Source organism: Pseudochaenichthys georgianus, chromosome 13, assembly GCF_902827115.2.
Source record: "Pseudochaenichthys georgianus chromosome 13, fPseGeo1.2, whole genome shotgun sequence".
Taxonomy (NCBI): Eukaryota; Metazoa; Chordata; class Actinopteri; order Perciformes; family Channichthyidae; genus Pseudochaenichthys; species Pseudochaenichthys georgianus.
The window spans coordinates 23113443-23133209 of NC_047515.1; the positions used below are offsets into that span (position 1 = coordinate 23113443).

At 43.4% G+C, this 19767-nt stretch overlaps 1 long non-coding RNA gene across 1 annotated transcript; it reads left to right on the forward strand.

Moving 5' to 3' along the window:
- The first annotated feature begins 251 nt into the window (after positions 1 to 251).
- Positions 252 to 17974, forward strand: LOC139434990 (uncharacterized). Its single transcript, XR_011644262.1, has 3 exons — positions 252 to 337; positions 11898 to 12034; positions 17608 to 17974. It is a non-coding gene; the product is annotated as an uncharacterized lncRNA (long non-coding RNA).
- The last annotated feature ends 1793 nt before the right edge of the window (positions 17975 to 19767 follow it).

Below are 19767 nucleotides of genomic sequence, written 5' to 3' on the forward strand. Positions count from 1 at the left end.
CAAGCATATACACACACGTAGAGGGGAATCCCAAACAGATTAATCAGAATGTGGGTACAAACTGTACAAGCTGTGTTAAGCAAACGTTAACGTATGTAGATTCTCTTGCAACTAATTTTAAGCTGTTGTCATCAGCAGTGGTTTCACAATTACCCTATATTCCTCTTTACTGATTCACAGCTCCTTTTTAAAGCTCATCACTTCCACTTCATTTGAACTACATCCCCATTTCACTTCTCTGTCTGACACAGGCCATAGAGAGAGACACCACCTTGCACTTTTACTTTCAGACTGGCAAACCCCTCCTGACAAGAAATTACCAGAACACATGCGCAAGGTAAGTGTGTATATGATGTGTTTTGGTGCATGTGCCTGTATGTGTTGCCATTTTCACCTCGCCTAACCCAAACCATTAATCATTTGCAGCAATTCGGTAGCCACTACACTCTCACACTAGCACCACTTATAGCCTACACAGACATATATGGACACACACACTGACAAACACACACACACACACACACACACACACACACACACACACACACAAACACAAACACATTGAGCTGCTAGAATTAATAGGGTGAGGCAGCCAAGCAGGACAGGATAATAGAATCTAAACAACAAGGCTGTTGGGAAAGAGGAAAGGAGAAATGGGAAGGGGAGGCATCTGGACAGAGACAATTTATCATTGCAGGAGGTCAGAGAAGTGGAGGTGAATGTATGGTGTAGAAGGAGAGGTGAGAGGTCAGATTGATAACTCAGAGTAAATGTTGGATGCAGAGAAATACACATTTCGTTTTGTCCAGGTGGCATTCTCATATTAACTTTCCCTCTAAATGTGCATATGTGTTGGTGCAGCAGTTTTAAAGGCAAGGCAAGGCAAGGCAAGGCAAGTTTATTTATATAGCACCTTTCAACACAAGGCAATTCAAGGTGCTTTACAAAAATGAAAGACATTCAGACAAAGGCATTTAAAAACAGTCATTAAAAAGAAAAGATAATAAAAGAAACATTAAAGAGCACAATGTTTTGTCAGACATATTCTTGAGAGGACTACACACTAATGTTCATATCTTTCTGCTAATGGAAAATGGATATGAGTGTTGGCAAGTCAATATCTGTAAATGCACATGTGTTTGTGTCAGTATGGATCACAGAAAGAAATTTTTTTAAGAAAATGTGATTACAAATGTCAAATACAAATGTGGAAATTACTTTTGTTTTGTCTAAGTATTTTTAAACCATTTCTTATTGACTGGCTTTAATGAATTATTTATTTTTGCACCAGGAAGCCGTCACAACCTTATCTCTGTTTGGATTGATAAGCCCTGCCTTTGTTAGACTTTTAACACACCCAAACCAACACAGCAATAAAATAACTGAGAGTCACCTGCTAAGCATGCAAATTGTATCTCTGTCGAATTACCTGGAAAACACGCCTCCCAATGGTAGCTGGATTCTAGATTAAAGCATCTGGCAGATCATTAGACCTCACATGCTGACTGAGGAACAACACATTAGGTTACAATGTAGAAGCATTCGAGGCCAATGTGCTGTAATCTACTTCGCAAGCACATACAGTACGGTGAGGGGAGTGACAAAACAATGGAGGCACAGAAAAATAACGTTGAAGTGATTGACTTTGAAATAGCTAAATCACAACTACACTCTAAAAACGAATTCAGGCGACCTTTCACCTCCACTTAATTAAATGCATGGTTGCAAGATAAAAATGTGAGTTAATTGATTTAGATAAACATTAAGTTGCAAACATTAATTTATAAGTTGTGTTGACGTAATAATGTTGGTAATTACATCAACTTAATATTGTGTGTAATTTGAACTCTGATTTCTGTGTTAATTTACTTAAAACTAAATTAAAGTTGTAGTAAGTAATGCAATTGGCTTGATAACTTAATTGTTCTTTACCTTGAGTTAAGGATTTCAAGTCCACTCCCACTTAACATGCCTGGACAAGTTCCGACAGTTAAGACAAATAGAAATATACAAAGGACATTTTAAGGTGAGTGTCATCTTTTGTCATTCAAATACAGTATAGCCTTGTAGTTGCACTGTATGGCAAATTGCTGTTTGACCAAAATTAGCAGCCTGTGAACTGTGAATAGTTCTGTGAGAGGATACAAAGTAGTAGAGGCTACTGTGAGAGTAAAAATACTTTGGTTACTATTGTGATATCGCTTTTTATTAAAAATGAATCTCGTGAAGCAGATCAAGGACATGCTTCTTGAGGTAGGATCATTATTTAGAGTTATCATTTAAATGCAAGTCGTTGGCAGTCACCCATTCAGAATAATTAATTTAGGTAATTTCTCTTTTTTTCCTTTTTCAAAAATAGCACAATACAAATGAAGCTCAGCGCAAGTTCAGGCAGGAAGACCTATCACTCCGTATTGCTCGTCATGGCAATACTCGCTCCCTCCACTGGATGACAGGGAGCGCCACTCCTTAGTAGGGGTGCAACAACTAATCGACTTAATCGATTAAAATCGATTACCAAATTAGTTGCCAACTAATTCAGTCGTCGATTCGTTGGTGACGTCATCACGTGTGTTTTACGTGCCGTTAAGATCTAACTTTATTGGTCTTTTTATCGGTACTGGAGACATTTAAAAAATATATGTCATGTATTATTGCTACAAAGACATTATATCGCAGTCTCAGTGTCTCTCCCCCGCCTGCTTGCGAGGGGGCGGGGCAGTTTACACACGGGCAGCTGCAACATGCAGCAACACACACACACACACGTGGGAGATGGCGGAGAGAACGCGCTCCGAGGTGGTTAAACTTTACCCGTCTCGATGTGGAGAATGCACGTTGCCAAAAGTGGAATAAGAGTTTAGCATGTAAGGGCGGTAACACAAGCTATTTGTCTAAACATTTAGCAAAAGTGCTCCACATCCAGACGGAGGAATGCACCGGGTTCCACTGTCTTTCTAGTAGCTCTGTAGCCCCGTCCACGAGGAACGTTTCCACGTCAGGTGTTATGTATGCTAGCAGCAACACACGGAGCTAACTACATTATACAAACATAATGATTAGAGGTAACAGAGTTATTTGCGGACTGTTGGTGACAGAGCCTTCAGTGTGGCATCCCCCACCCTCTGGAACTCTCTCCCCCCCCGAAATCCGTAGCGCCCCAACCCTGGACATTTTCAAAAAAGCCCTCAAAACGCACCTTTTTACCAAGGCTTTCCCCACTGTATAGTTAGTTGAATAGGTTTATTTACTTCCCCCCCCCACCCCCTTAACCTGTCTGCCTTTTTCCCCCTACTCCCCCCCCCCCCCTACCCGACTTGTAAAGCGACCTTGGGTTTCCTGAAAGGCGCTATAAAAATATTATATATTATTATTATTATTTAGTTTGTTAAAGTTTCAGCTATTCTGTTTACAGTTCTGTCATTAGATTATTTAATACGATTTGTTAAAACACTGTTGTTTCTTTTGATGTGAAATATTATTTATTTAATTTGAATAAAAAGCAATGTTAGTTTTGTTCACAATTTAAGTTATTTCAATAATATATGTATTTTGGAATCAAGTATTCATCTTTATTGTCTTCATTGTTAGTTTCCACATGCCTAAAACAACCTCAAGCTAAATCTAAAAGTTGATGGCTAAATAAGAGCGTTTGAGAACTTGTGCAAGGCGTACAGTAATAGTCCGAATAGTCGATTAATCGTTTCATTAATCGATAGATTAATCGATTATCAAATTAGTCGTTTGTTGCAGCCCTACTCCTTAGCCAACATATCACTTCCCTCTATTCACAAGCCTAATTATCGCACCTGTTAAACCCTCTATATATGCTCTCCCCTTTTCTATCAGCTGTCTTCCAGGCGTCAACGCGCAACCCTCCTCCACCCCTTCGCCTCCTGCTTCCAACTCAGGGCCAAGCTCAACCAACACACTCTCACTCCCTAAGCGTCCAATAGCGATGTTTGGTCAGTGTCCGTGGCGTCCAATTGTGATGCTCCTAGGCTCCTTCAGCGTCATAATGGGACGCAAATAGCTTTCAACTGATTGCAATGTATTCCCATCTGCGTCGGGATTTGACGCTCATGGAAGCACGGCATTCGTTTATGTCGGCTGCCCTTAAAGGTAATGTGAGCGTCCATTCCCAGGAGTAAAGGATGGCAGAAGACACTACACTACCCAGAATCCCCAGCTATCGTTTGGACTACGCCATGTGCTCTGTTTGACAAACCCCGTGATAGTCCTCAAGCTCTGTGATTGGAGAGTGTGCTCCGAGGGTTAAGCCTCGAACAGCACTTGAAATGGGATGGAACCACGGCAGACTGTCCAAAACTGGATTTGAACGGGTCCACCGCGTCCCCCCTCCCCCACCCCGTCCCCCCTCCCCCACCCCGTCCCCAGAACTACACATGCTGGCTATTCTGTTTCGCAACATGTTCTCTATGGCACGTCTCTACTGGGAGTTGTAGTTTTAAAAGACGTTTTCGTATTTCCCATAATAAGAAGTTGCCAGTATTAAACTGTGTACATCCCTGGAGGTTTAGGGGACAGGAAACACTCACATTTAAAACATATAATTAATAAATAGGTGAACATTGCTTGTGCCCATTATGGGCAGTATTAATATATATACCCACATGCCAGCTAAGGTCAGAAGAGCTTTATTTAACAGCTGGTCTTATGTGTGTGACCCCTGTGATAACATTACATTACATTAATTGATAAGCCTGAAACATGCACTTGTCAAGGTTCAGAGGCACATTTTGCAAATATGGCAGTAGCCATCGATCAGCTTAAGATAAGATATACTTTATTGATCCCAAGTTGGAACATTTGCGTTACATCAGCATGTGTAACAGTTAAATATGCAGTTGTGTTTATTTGAAAATCATTTAGTATAATCACATAAATTCTGTGTTTTATATTCAACAATTCTGTGTTCTTTATTTATTGATTGTTCAATACCTGACTAGGCCGGAGATGAAATATCTACATACATCTTATAAGAGTATAATACATTATGTATAATATCAGTTAAAATAAGTGCTTCAACATAGTTAACATTGCTGGAGGTATGCACAAATATTGATAGATGTCTTGTAATGCACTATTGAGGAACCTGCAACCCAAGTTTTTCATTCAGTGCAGAACTACACCACAGTTGTGTAAGCCTATATGATATGTCAATAAACCTTAGAAAATCTTGAAATATTGAAAGGGATGTGCAAAATAGTCATTACATACAGTCTTTAATTAACAATTAGTAGAGAATAACGAGTAATGAATATACTTTATAGGGATCGTATTCATATCTAATAATAAAAATATTGAAATTCAATAACATGCTTTAACCACCAGGTGTCCCTTTATATCAGCTGTGCACCTTTATGGTGTAAATACAGCCTATCTACCAATTGGATCAAATATAAAAGTGAGCCGAATTAGTGTTGATACTGCAAGGAGACGTATTGTGTGAAAAGAAATGTAAGATGTTGTTTAATGGCTGATATATTTATGATCCACGTCACGTTTTCAGTTCCTCATGTTTGTCTTCTCATCAGGGCTCTATAAATACAGAACTACGGCAGATATGTAATATGTAATGCAGCCGTACCGTGTATTACAATGCCGTTATGTGATGACTTTCAAAGAGAAAAGCAAGCACACTCGGAATAAGGTATTATTATTATTTTGGTCTGTTTCCGGTATTTGTTAATGACGATGTGCTCTGAGATGTGAGACTGGAATTGCACAGGGGGGAAATAACGTAGGCTATCTTTAGATGCGGATTTTGTTAAACTAATATGTTTAGGCTGTGGACCAACACTATACATTGACGGGGAAGGGGGTAGCAATAAAGATAACACCATTAAACAGTTACACAACATAACAGAAATAATATCGATAGCAGCGTCCCTAGCAACCACCTTGGTAACAATGAAAACGTCGCGATTTCCTGAAGTAATCTTCGTAATAACTAGCAAACTAAAGATCAGGTACATCCACTGCACACATAATCTTAAATAACAACTCATATTTCTCGCATCAAATGACATCAAAATGCATTTTAATGGCCAAACTAACTTTAAAATAGGCATTTTCTACCGAGAATAAAACGAATTTCGGCCATGTTTTCTTTTTCTGCAGGGAGAAATTTGAAGATCACGTGACATAGACGCCAGCCATCGGAATGAATGGTGAAAAAAACGAGGTTTGTCAAACAGAGCACATGGTGTAGGCCAAACGATAGCTGGGGATTCTGGGTAGTGTAGTGTCTTCTGCCATCCTTTACTCAGAAAACATATTTGTTTCTCCGAATCGAAGGGGAAAAATACAAAAGCATTGCACCCAATTTAAACCAATCAATGTTGTGTAATTAACAAGGATAATCTGGTGTTTTTTAGTCGATGAGTAGTACAGATATCACTGTAAAATCAATCGACAGTAAGAGGAGTACTTACTTCCGGGTGTAAAATTCTCCGTTATCCAATGGGAATGGATGCTCACATTGCCTTTAAGGGCAGCCGGCATAAACGAATGCCGTGCTTCCATGAGCGTCAAATCCCGACGCAGATGGGAATACATTGCAATCAGTTGAAAGCTATTTGCGTCCCTTTATGACGCTGAAGGAGCCTAGGAGCGTCACAATTGGACGCCACGGACACTGACCAAACGTCGCTATTGGACGCTTAAGGAGTGAGAGTGTGTTGGCTCAACCTCCTCCCTTCCAACCGGACCTAACCACTTATCACCACCACCAGGTCTAGACCCAGGGGGGTTCATCGGAAACGGTTCTTTCCCTTCCCGAATGATGTCCTACAAAACCTGGGCCTAATCGCCAAAACACATTTCATTCACTTGTTATAAACTGTCATCATTATGTTTCATTTATATAATGTGACCGATAATAAACATGTATTCCATACATCACGTCTCTCCTGATTGAATTGAAGTATGCAGAGAACTATAGCCATCCGCTGCCTTGTCGTGTCCCTTGGAGAAAAGGAAGAGGACCTTTTCAAGGAGTTTAGCGACGTAATTAAAAATCTTGAAATAAAATAAAATCCATGGGCACAGTGTACACAGGACAAAAGCACTGTGCTCTCTGTCAGTTACATTTTGAAGCATATTGCACTTTTGGCCACACCCCAATCAATAATATCTTAGCAACGTTTAGCATGGATAGGTGTTGACAGCAATAGCGTGGGAAAAGGATTGTGTAACATTTGAAAAGTGGCTTCTGCTCTTCACTGAACCAGTTCACATATTGTATGGAACCTGCAAAAAAGATGAGAAGGTACACTAAAACTTGCACGGTTGTGATTGACAAAATCTGTCCACATGCATTTAAACACTAGGCAAAGTACTCAAAAGCACCTCTGTGTGTCTTCAGGACCACATTGCCATGATGACACACACATGCAGACTCAATAGGTGAAAACAATACCAGCGTTGCTTTAGCAGCTGGTAATAATGGCTCTGAATTCGCTAAGAGTGACAGTTTAAAAAGTATGCAATTACCTAATTCATTATCTCTTGTGCGCTATCCTATTATTTAATGTGCTTCAAAAGGACATGAATATCGCCTTCATCAGTGACCGGTCCACCCAGGATCTGACCATACAATGGCAACCATCGTGGTCGAGGGAAACAAATGAATGAGCAAGCATTCTGCGTTAAATGTGTTCATACTGTTTGAAATAATGACTGCCGGCAGTGCAAACATCTTTGTTACATCTTTTGTAAAATTGATGTGTGTGATCTGCAGATTGGTGGCCATTGAGAGTTTGTTTCTGTAGTTTTACAAAAACTTTACAGATTTTACATATTTGGCACTGGTTTTAAATATGCAAAGGTCTCTAACTTCATTGTGATGGCAGCATTTATTTACTGTGTCCCCATGTCCCATGGTAATATGGCTAATGTGTTTATTTATTATTTGTGGGGCAATTTAAATTTGTGTTATTTATCTTTTTTTTCAAGATTGAAATGAAGCTCAGCGCAAGTTCTTTCAGGAAGACTGGGTGTATGTACATTCACTCCGCAGCTGCATATAATCAGCTCATCACAGGCGTTCTCTTTAACCTATTACATTTCACCTCATTCTCCAGCAGCCAATCAACGTGCTGCAGCCAAACTATAAAATGGTTCTCCTCTCTCCTGCAGTCAGCTGTGATTTCAGGTGTTCATGCACCTTATCATATGGCATGTGTCAATACATTTTCAAACTAAATGAATTCTCTCCTGATTGAAACATCATGTGTTGAAATAAACAACAGCAGTTCAAAATAAAAAGTGAATTGCCTAATATTTTTGTTGTGGAATCAATTAATTTCTTTCTTTAAAAGGCAAAAACATGAAAAAGCTAAGAAAAAAAACTATTGAATACAATATATTTGGAGCAACTTCATTTATAAATGGTTGTCAACTTAAAAACGTGTGTTCACAATGATGGTAATTAAGTACATACAACTTAAAATTCCTTTTAAATCATGTGGTAAAACTAGTCGGAACAACTTCATCTTATACACGTTGTATACTTACATTTAATATCTAACTCCTTCAGCCTACTACTACTACTACCACTACTAGTGAATGAATGTTTACAAACACCTGTGTGTGTAAGCCCAGAGGCCTGTACGACAAAGCCGGTTCAACATAACCTGGATATGTTTGAGTTAGCCGGTTGGCCTAATCCAAAACATACGCGCTCTCACTAAGCGGTCCTACGATGTGAGTTATCAAGTGGATTGCTCAAGCCAGCCGTGTCCTATCTAGTTAGGTGCACGTTCACATGAAAAGGGTGGTATTTGGAGCATTCGACCAATCACAAACATGGACAAGCGTACTGACAGTGCAGCGTCATACTTCCTGAATAACTATAATATTAGACAAATATGAAGACGTTAACATTTAAACATCCATGACTAAAACACTTTATCCAGGATAAAAGCCACATAGTTGCACCTGCAAGGTGAATACAGCTGGTAAAAGAAAAAGTGTTTGAATGCGTACATTAACAGGTTTATGATATCACTGATATCACTAAGACACGAGTGGATCTGACTTTAATTACATTTGACTCGAGTGTTTCATCAACTTAATGTGTTGCTTAAAATAATACTTCTGCATACAGTATGTGACACTGTAAGTGTTGCACGGCCAGATACGGCTCAAGAAGCTGACTCAGGTAAGGAAATATATGATACATTATGATGTGATATGATGTGATGTGAATGATAATGGGACACATCGACGTCTGCACTCACAGTACCGCGGACTGTACATAATGTTACTATGATCCGGTTACTTGTGTTGTGGCAGATATTTAAAGGAGACCTATCATGCAAAATGCACTTGTGTACGTCTTTTATACATGAATATGTGTCCCCGGTGTTCCAGGGAACTCACCAACTGTCAGAAAACACAACCCTCTCTCTTTTCCTCCATACCCAAATCTCTAAAAAAGGGGCTGCAACGGATCTGATACAGACTGACACAGATTTGAACACTTTATTGACGTCAGTAAAGTGGCGTTACGGCTATATGGCCGGCCATAGAGTGGCGAAGTCACGCCCATCTACTTCTGGTCCATGGGACCTTATTTCGAAAAAAATAATGTATTGAAGTCAATGGAGAGAGAAAACGTATCTTTCGATCCCGTTTGAATTGTGCCATGAATTACACATGATGTTTGTCAATCTTAAACAATTATTTCCATGTCAAAAAAGTTTGTCATAAAACTGTTGAAATATAAGACTATGAAATATACGCAACTAGAAATACTACAAATCCCAGAGTCGCGTAAGTGATGTTACAATTGTTTTCCTCCACTAAGAGATAGCTAAGATCAGCGCCATATAGATATAATCTGTCTATATGGCGCTGATTAAGATAAGATAACTTTAACAAGATGCCTGTGTGCTTAGTACCAGGTTGTTATCATACCAGCAATGAGTCTTGCTCGTTCTTTCGCTTCCCGTCTGATGAAAGGACCAGGAGTGGCAGGATCAAGTTAGCTACCTAGCTAGCACGTTAGTTAGCATTACAGCCTTGTCATTTTTATTAGCCTTAATATGAAGTAACATTAAGTAACCCAAATGGTAAACAGTAAGAGTAGTAGTCATATTTCGTGAACCCTTTGAAGAGTACTGTCACCGGTGTGATCATTCTATAATACACAATTTAAGCCCGGGGGAGAAATGCTAACGCTAGCATCGGCGATCGCCGATCTTTTCTACTTCATGCTATCTGCACAAATGGTTGACATTAAACATTAAAAAGACCAGGTAGTTCAGAGAGAATCAAAGGAAGGCAGGCAGGCAGGCAGGCAGGCAGCTTTGCATGACATTCTTCTGGACGTGTTTCATTGTGGTGATAGTGAGGGTAGTCAATCGTTTTGTTGACAAGACAGTAGTGACAGCCATCTTGGTGACGTGTGTTGTTGTGAGAGTCTGCGAGACCAGAGATGTAGTACATTAAGCATTTCACACAAACAAATGTGTTACTTCACAGTTTTACGACACATTTTAATTTTTTTGACTTGCAAAATTATCTTTTAAATTGACAAACATCATATGTGTAATTCGTGGCAAAATTCAAACGGGATCGAAAGATAATCTTTCTCTCTCCATTGACTTCAATACATACTTTTTTTTAAATAAGGTCCCATGGAGCTCCACCGGAAGGGGAGGGACTTTGCCAATCTATTGCTGCTCGAAAGCGCTGGAGATGCTGTAGTACATATGCCAGGCCTGTAAGTGGCGCTGTAGTCTGCCACAAAAGCAGCAAAGAAGACTTCCCTTGCATGGTTGCCATGGTTGCCCTTCTGTTTATTCTCCGCTGTGGTTCTTTTTCTCCCTCCCCGAGGCAAGCTTTTGCGCCTCCTGCTTTAAAACAAATGAATAGTGACTCTATATAATCATATGTAAGGGATAATGACGTGCAGTTACGCGGTCATTATGGGGAAAAGAACACCGACAGGCTGATCAGGAGCCCGACGCGAAGCGGAGGGATCTAGATCGGCATGAAGGCACATTATGCAATGTGCACATTATCCCGCTTATTACATGGCCACATTCTCGACAAAGTAACGACATGACTCCCAATATTAATTGAAATGCTTTTATGGATTTAGAAAATGATTTTATTGATTTAAAAAATAATTGTTTGTATTGATTTAAATTGACATGCATCCGCTAAGAAAAATAGTTCGTTGTTACTGTTTGAACTAACGTAGCAACGGCAGGAACTGCTTCAATAGTGTTTTTGAGGAGCTTTTTGATTACAGATTTGAAAACATCGTTGCTTGCTTTAAAAGTAGCACAATTAATTATGTCAAACCTTGGAAAGTATCTACAGTTGCAAGAAAAAATGTGAACCCTTTGGAATTACCTGGATTTCTGCATAAGTTGGTCATAAAATGTGTTCGGATCTTCATCTAAGTCACAACAATAGACAAACACAGTCTGCTTAAACTAATATCACACAAACAATTATATGTTTTCATGTTTTTATTGAACACACCATGTACACATTAACAGTGCAGGGTGGAAAAAGTATGTGAACTCCTAGGCTAAAGACTTCTTCAAGAGCTAATTGGAGTCAGCCAACCTGGAGTCGAATCAATGAGACGAGATTGGAGGTGTTGGTTAAAGCTGCCCTGCCCTATAAAAAATACACACCAGTTTTGAATTTGCTATTCTTAAGAAGCATTGCCAGATGTGAACCATGCCTCGCACAAAAGAGCTCTCAGAAGACCTACGATTAAGAATTGTTGACTTGCATAAAGCTGGAAAGGGTTACAAAAGTATCTCTAAAAGCCTTGATGTTCATCAGTCCACAGTAAGACAAATTGTCTATAAATGTAGAAAGTTCACCACTGTTGCTTCTCTCCCTAGGAGTGGCCGTTCTGTAAAGATGACTGCAAGAACACAGCGCAGAATGCTCAGTGAGGTGAAGAAGAATCCTAGAGTGTCAGCCATGGGCGTCGCCTGGGGTAGTTTTTTCTTTAATAAAAAAGATGGCAATTCTCAAGGTATGTAAATGTCAGTAAACTTACAAGTTATGTCAACATGTAAGCAAAGCATAAATTATAGCTACGTTGACGTTACTTTGAATCGTGTGGGTAAGCTAAACCGTTAGCAAGTAGCTTTAGCTAGCCAGATATATTAAATAAACACTTTGTCATACAATCTAAATGTTGTGTTTTTTTAGCGTTACCTGGTGATTTCAAAGAAAGCTCTCTGGGAAATGTTGACTTACTGTCTGTTAGTGTTCGACATGAAGCTAGAAGCTACCTTACATTACACAGTTGATCCTGAGTCCTGTCAGTTAAAGTGTTTCATAGTTAGCTTAGCTAAGCATCAACCTAGCACTAAAATATATGGATGTTAAAGTTAAAGCCTTTTATTGTCATTATACACAGAGTATAACGAGATTCAGAGTGCAACTCTGTCCCGGTGTGCAAAAAATACAAACAAATACATAACACTAAAAAACACGGCAATAGGACAGATAACATACAATCATACGAGGAATAAATAGTTACAAATATTGATATAAAGTGTATATTGTGGTGCCACGTGATGGGACATCATTCACCTCTGGTTATTGTGTTGCAAACACGGACCCGTTAGAGAGGACACCGGAAGCTAGGTTCATTCATGCTAGCTTCACAACAAGTAATAAGCTAATGTCTTAACTTGTCTGAATGTTCTTTGATAATAAAGTGTGGAGTTCCATACTGAACACACCGCCTCCGACTCCCATTCATTGGCTCTACCCTGGTGACCCCGACTTTTCCGAGAAGGTTTCCGGAAAATGAACGAACATGGCTGAGCGCGATGTTTTCGTAAAGCTGCCGGAGTTTTGGGAGAATGCCGCTGAGGCGTGGTTTGCACACGTGGAGGCGCACTTCGCCTGCCGGCAGGTCCGTGACGGGGACCTGAAGTACTACCACGTTGTAGCAGCGCTAGGAGGCTCCACGTCGTCCAGGTTGGTTGGTTTTATCACAGACCCCCCACACCATGGAAAATATGAGGCGATTAAGGCCCTCCTCCTTAAGACATTTAGCTTATCTGCTAAGGAGAGGGCCCGCCAGTTACTTGACATTCAAGGCCTAGGAGACAGCAAGCCATCTCAGCTAATGGAGAAAATGCTAAATCTGCTAGGGGGGGAAGATCCCGGATTTTATTCACGGAGATTTTCCTGCGTCACTTGCCTCCCCGGGTCCAGACGGCGCTGGCCACACGCCTGTCACGGAGCCGCGTGCCTTGGCTGAGGAAGCGGATCGTTTTTTCCTGGCTACACAACAGCCCGGTGCAGAGACGTTAGCCGCGACGCTCAGCGGCCCATCTGCAGTCAAGACAGCATGGCGGAGGCCGGACACTGCAGTTTCGATCTGGCGTGGAGACACCGGAGAGTGCTTTTACCACGCACGTTTCGGGACAATGGCGAAGAAATGCATCGCTCCGTGCAGCTACAAACCCCCGGGAAACGGAGGGGCCGGCGCTCAGTAGTGGCCCTGAGCGTTGGCGGCACGTGCAGGCTCCTCTTTGTCAGTGACAGCATTTCGGGGAGCCTGTTTCTGTGTGACACGGGCGCTCAACGGAGCGTAGTTCCCGCGTCGAGTTAAGACGTCACCCGGGGTGGGCACGGACCGCGATTGACGACGGCTAACGGCGGTCCCATTCTCACGTACGGCGTGACGCCTATGTGTTTGTGCATCGGAGGACAGCGTTTCAGCTGGGATTTTGTGACAGCGGACATTTCTTTTCCCCTCCTCGGAGCGGATTTTTTGTGCGCTCATGGACTCTTAGTGGACGTTAAGAATAGGCGTTTGGTTGATGCCTTGACGTTTTCTTCCCTCGCGTGCACACTTGGCAGCGCAGCGTACGACGGGCTCGCTGTCGGGGGCAGACACGTTTCTCAGACTGTTGGCCGAGTTTCCAGACCTGTCGCTGCCCACTTTTTCTGCGCTTACCACTAAGCATGGCGTGGAGCACCACGTCACTACAGAGGGGCCTCCTGTCTACGCCAGGGCCCGGCGGTTGAACCCTTCTAAGCTGGCTGTGGCGAGGGCGGAGTTCGCAACAATGGAGCGCCTGGGCATTGTCCGTCGCTCCGACAGTCCTTGGGCTTCCCCCCTGCACGTCGTCCCCAAACCGAACGGCGGGTTCCGCCCATGCGGGGATTACCGCCGACTCAACGACGCCACTTCACCTGACCGCTATCCAATGCCGCACATTCAGGACTTTTCGGCCCATCTGGCCGGTACAGGGGTGTTTTCCAAGGTGGACCTGGTGCGTGGATACCACCAGGTGCCCATGCACCTCCTGGACATTCCCAAGACGGCAGTGACTTTTTGAGTTCCTGCGGATGCCTTTTGGAGTCAAGAATGCCGCTCAGACGTTCCAGCGCCTGATGGATTCGGTGCTGCGGGACCTGCCGTTTGTGTTTGTCTACCTCAACGACATACTTGTCGCCAGCGCTTCAGTGCAGGAGCACCTGTCCCACCTCCGAGCCCTTTTCACACGACTCAACGAACACGGATTAATCATCAATCCTGCAAAGTGCCAGTTCGGTGTGTCTGACATTGATTTCCTGGGGCACCGCGTCACCAAGGGCGGTGCGACACCTCTGCCAGCGAAGGTGGAGGCTGTAGCGGCTTTTCCTCGCCCGCTCACAGCCCGGTCGCTCCGAGAGTTTCTGGGGATGGTGATCTTCTACCACCGTTTCATCGCCCGGGCCGCACACATCATGCGGCCGCTGTATGAAGCGTTGAAAGGCAAGACCCCCGTCCAGGCGATCGACTGGACAGCAGAGGCGGACGTCGCTTTTGCTGAGGTTAAGACCGCGTTGGCTCAGGCGGCTGTCGTCCCTGTCAGCTGGAGTCGTCCTGTGTTCGAGGCGGTGCACGGCCTATCACACCCCGGCGTTAAGCTTTCGGTGCGCTTGGTGGCCGCGAAGTTCGTCTGGCATGGGCTGAAAAAGGATGTGAGGACTTGGGCTGGTGAGTGCGTGGCTTGTCAGCGCGCTAAGGTGCACCGCCACACGAAGGCCCCTTTGGAGTGTTTCCTGGTGCCTGAGAGGAGGTTTGACCACGTCAACATCGACCTGGTTGGTCCATTGCCCTCCTCTCAAGGTTTTTCCTACCTCCTCACCATGGTGGACAGGACGACCCGTTGGCCGGAGGCGGTTTCTCTCGTGTCAACGTCAGCCGCAGACATTGCCCGAGCTTTCATTGCGACGTGGGTGTGTCGTTTTGGCACCCCGTCAGACATTTCCTCGGACAGGGGCTCACAGTTCACGTCCGAGCTCTGGAACGCCGTGGCGAGTGGTCTGGGGGTTAAGCTGCACAGGACTACCGCTTATCACCCTCAGGCTAACGGCCTCTGTGAGCGGTTCCATCGCTCCATGAAGGCGGCCCTCAAGGCCGGCCTTACGGACGGGAATTGGGTCGACAAGCTGCCCTGGGTGATGCTGGGCCTGAGGACTGCACCTAAAGAAGACCTGCAGTGCTCTACGGCTGAGATGGTATACGGTCAGCCGCTGAGGGTTCCTGGGGATTTCCTCCCTAACGCATCGGTTCCCTGGTCGGCGTCGGCCCAGCGGGCTTTCCTGCAGGACGCCGCTGAGGCCTTTGCTCCGATCCCTACTACTCAGCACGGTACTCAGGTGTCCCGGCACGTGTTCATCCGGCACGATGCGCACAGAGGCCCCTGCAGCCCCCTTACGAATGGCCTTTCCGGGTCTTGGAGCACGGGGACAAGCACCTGGTGGTCGACCTGGGTGGCAAGGCCGAGCACGTCTCGGTGGACCGGGTGAAGGCTGCTCACCTGGACTTAGACCAGCCGGTGGTGCTGGCTCGACCTCCGCGACGGGGACGCCCCCCGGCTGTGACCCCTGTCACGGATTTAGGACCTGTTGTTCCGGTCCCTCCTCTTCCGGGGGCCGTGCAGGCGGATGTCGCTTCTCCGGCTCCCGTGCTCAGGAGTTGTGGGGGTCGGCGCGTCGTTCCTCCCCGCCGCACAGACTTTCTTTACATGTGAATTCTGGGGGGGCTTGTGTGGTGCCACGTGATGGGACATCATTCACCTCTGGTTATTGTGTTGCAACACGGACCCGTTAGAGAGGGCACCGGAAGCTAGGTTCATTCATGCTAGCTTCACAACAAGTAATAAGCTAATGTCTTAACCTGCATTTAAAAGTGTGAGAATGGTTACAGTTATTGCATTATGTGTGGTGGTTGAGCAGCCTGACGGCCCAGGGGTAGAAACTGTTTTTGAGTCTGTTTGTCCGTGACTTGAAGCTCCTGTATCTCCTCCCAGAAGGCAGGAGAGAGAACAGTCTGTGACCTGGGTGAGAGCTGTCCTTTATAATTTTGTTAGCTCTGCTGAGGCAGCGGGAGGTGGAGATGTGTTCCAGAGAGGGCAGGGGGCAGCTGATGGTTTTCTCTGCCATTCTGATCACTCTCTGCAGGGCTTTCTTGTCCGCAGCATGTGACAGTATTTCTGAGAAAAAGTCAGCTGCAATGGTGGCATAGTTGCCACTGCTTTACGTGTCGACAGCATGTTTGAACGTATTTGCAGCAGTAAATGTGGCCGTTTGGCCACTGACGTTGCCATAACAACACCTGCATTTAAATGTGCAACCTCTTTTTGTGACAGATTTTTGCATGAAATTATAATTCTTCTGATTGATATTTCCTATTGACAGCTAGTTTCTATGTGAACATTATGGACAGATGGACAGCCAGCTAACAAGCTTTATATACAAATATTTCAGATCAAAGCTAATCCAGTGGGGCTCCTGAATGGGGGCAAGGGACACTATGCTCCCAAATATTAAGCCTTGACCCCCATCTTAAAATCTGCATTGTCGGAGGACTTTTTTCCTCATTATCATGTCAAATTGTACAGCTTTCCTTAGTGTTGAATGCAGAAAGATGACTATATTAGAGTATTAAGTGAAAATGACTATATTAAAGTGTTAAAGGTAGGGTAGGTAAGTTTGAGAAACCGGCTCGAGATCGCTAGAATTTGAAAATACACAACCGGAGAAAATCTGCCACTTCCTTATAGAGCCCCTCCTCCAACACACACAAACACTCACATGACCAATGAGGGCACGAGATAAGTTTGTGCCCCGATGGAAGGCTGACAGGCAGGTAGGCCTTTTGTACTTTTTACAGTATTACGGCTTCTACAGATGACATTTTTTTATGGATTTTTTGTCAAAGCACTTAATATATTCATTGCTATCGGGATGTTAAGAGCATTCCATGGAATATAACAAAAAGTGTATCTCGCCGAGCCGGTTTCTGAAATGTACCTACCCCACCTTTAAGTGAATATATTAAGTGAATTACTCAAACTGCATTTGTATAGGAATGATTCTGTCCTATTGGCAGATAACTACTCTTAACAGTGATATCTACAAGAGGTTTCCAATGTAAATTTAACAATTTTCAATTGGTTAGTATTACATTTTGTGACAGTGTGGTGACACTCATTTTAATGAAGACATATTTGTGTATCTTGAAATTCATTTATTTGACAGAGCTGGAAACTGATTGACTTACATACTTGTTTGTGTTTACCTACACAGTCATCACAGATGAGCCAAACAGAGTAGAGGATATAGAAAGGGGAACAGGAGAAAGGGACACACAAGAAGGAGATACAACAGACAAGAACGACAATGGAGACAACAATGAACAGGAACACCAGAACAGACAAGAGTCAATGGGTAACATGACTGATTTAGGGACTGCAGATACGGGGCCAAGGCAAGTGAGACATCACTGCTTTCCATCCAGCATGTTTGGCCAGCAAAAGAGATCATTTGAACCGCAAACAGCAAGTGATGAGGGATTATTATGTCCTCCTTCCATCCCTTTTTTCTGTTTAATCTGATTACTAACAACTTCTAATAATTTGACATAGTTTATGATTTAATTGGAAAATGAAGTGTTTTTAAATAATAAACCCGTTTCTGATTCTGATTCTTTGATTTATTTTTTACATACAGTATGGGTGTTGAGAGATGTATCATATCTCTTAATGTTGCTCTCAAAGTGCACAAGATTGATGCTTTTAACTTCAATATTTAAAGAAAAATCTTCCTGGGGGACCCCAGAGGAGGTGAGTTCCCCCCAAAATAGCACTTTATCTCTGCTTATGTAACTCCGGTGTAGTGTCCCCTCGGCAACAGATCACTCAGAGCTGATTACTTTCCTGCATTTCAATGGACAGCATATAAAAAGTACACGTGAGCTGCATTGCTTAAGAGATCCTCACATGCTATCTCTTTTACAAAATAAGTGTCCAGTCAACAACAAAACATCAGTGATCGTATAGTGGTAGTATATTTTTCACAAGCAATGTGAAACATTAAACTTATACAAACTGGTGTACAAAACTCACATACCTGCGTTGATCGACTGGAGTGTCTCTACTCTTTCTTCTCCACATCTCTTGTCCACCATCAGAGATTGCAAACATTTCAGAAACAGCTAGAGGTAGGGGACAAACAACTTGTTCGCTGGGCATGTCAAAAACCTCCCTGCTTTGATCAAGACTTTAGGGAGCCTTTCAGCCCCTCTAGCAAAGGGACTGGAAAGCAAGCTTTGAAAATTCAGTACCATCTACATGCTGTCATGTTCCAGACACTGCTCTCAACCACTCAGGGCCTGCACAAATACCTGCAGAAAGAAACAATTGACTTGGTGCAGGCTGTAGATTACAAAACAGCAGTTGAGAACACACTGAAAAGTTACCGAAGTAACGAGAAAGCACATGAGGTCTATGACAAGACCAAGGCCCTGTGCAATGATCTTGATATTCCCGAAACTGTGACACAGAGGAAGAAGCGTAGAAACATGGAAGACTTTGTAGTCAAGGCATCATGTGGAGCAATGTGAAACATTAAACATAAATAAACTGGTGTACAAAACTCACATACCTGCATTTCAATGGACAGCATAAAAGGACACGTGAGCTGGGTTCTGGTGCTCAGATTAGCTATTGATGATCACGTTGATAAACCATATAAAACAAATAGCCAATCACACAAAAAACATGTTGCTGTGACTGTGAGCATTAACCAATTAACATTAAACTAAACAAACACAACAGTACGTTTGTCACAATCGAGCTGAGGACCAAAGTGCAGAACACGGGAAACCAGGGATAGTCGGTAATCAGCTTTATTGATGGCAATAGGCTGGTAGGAGACAAAACGGCAGATAGTAGGCAAAGGGCTGGTCGGGGACAGGCGAGGGTTCCAGGAGAAAGCAGGACGGGAGTCGCAGGTACAGCACGGGTCAGGGAGCAGGCAAGGCAGGCTGGTCAGGGACAGGCAGGGTCGAAACCGGGAGAGCAATCTGAAGGGTAATGCGGGAAAGACTGGCATGCTGCAAAGTACGATCTGGCACTGAGGTGAAAGTGAAGTGGGCCTAAATACTAATGGAGCTGATGGGTGCAACAGAGTGAGAGAGAGACAGGGTGTGACTACCAGGTGACTAAGGAAAGTTAATGCAGAAAATAGGTGAGTGAGAAAGCAAACTGTGACAGAACCCCCCCCTTAATGGACGGCTCCTGACGTCTAAGAACATTTCTAGGAGAAAAAGAGAAAAAAAAAAAAAAAAAACTATATATATATATATCTAAGAAGAATAGACAAAAACCCTACAGACAAAGGGTGGAAGGTGGAGGTATGGGGAAAGGCTAATACTCATCTGAGAATGCTCTCTCGGTTTCTCCCTCC